Below are 251 nucleotides of genomic sequence, written 5' to 3' on the forward strand. Positions count from 1 at the left end.
AGATCTCGTTTTGGTATTAAAATACAGGTATTTTGAATTTTTTTGTTTTGTCACAGCTCAAGATACTTTTAGAGCAAAAAAGAAAATTCCATAGAAATTCTTCCTTTACTTGCTTTTACATTGAAACTGAAAGAACTTCATATCCTTGCTACCCAGCAATTGGAATCACAGTGTCAGGTCCCCCATGTTGAGGCGGACATAATTTGTTTGCCTCTGTTTTACTTGCCTTGTTGGTTGGTTACCATATAAGA

The 251-nt window shown here is 35.1% G+C and overlaps 1 protein-coding gene across 1 annotated transcript in view; it reads left to right on the forward strand.

The window, feature by feature from the left end:
* LOC119588170 overlaps positions 1-245 on the forward strand; it is a gene marked incomplete at its 5' end in the record, with an annotated part of 23,637 nt that extends 23,392 nt beyond the window's left edge. The window contains 1 exon segment of the mRNA XM_037936874.1: positions 1-245.
* Between the last annotated feature and the right edge of the window lie 6 nt (positions 246-251).

This window comes from Penaeus monodon, chromosome 23 (assembly GCF_015228065.2).
Source record: "Penaeus monodon isolate SGIC_2016 chromosome 23, NSTDA_Pmon_1, whole genome shotgun sequence".
NCBI classification, from domain to species: Eukaryota; Metazoa; Arthropoda; class Malacostraca; order Decapoda; family Penaeidae; genus Penaeus; species Penaeus monodon.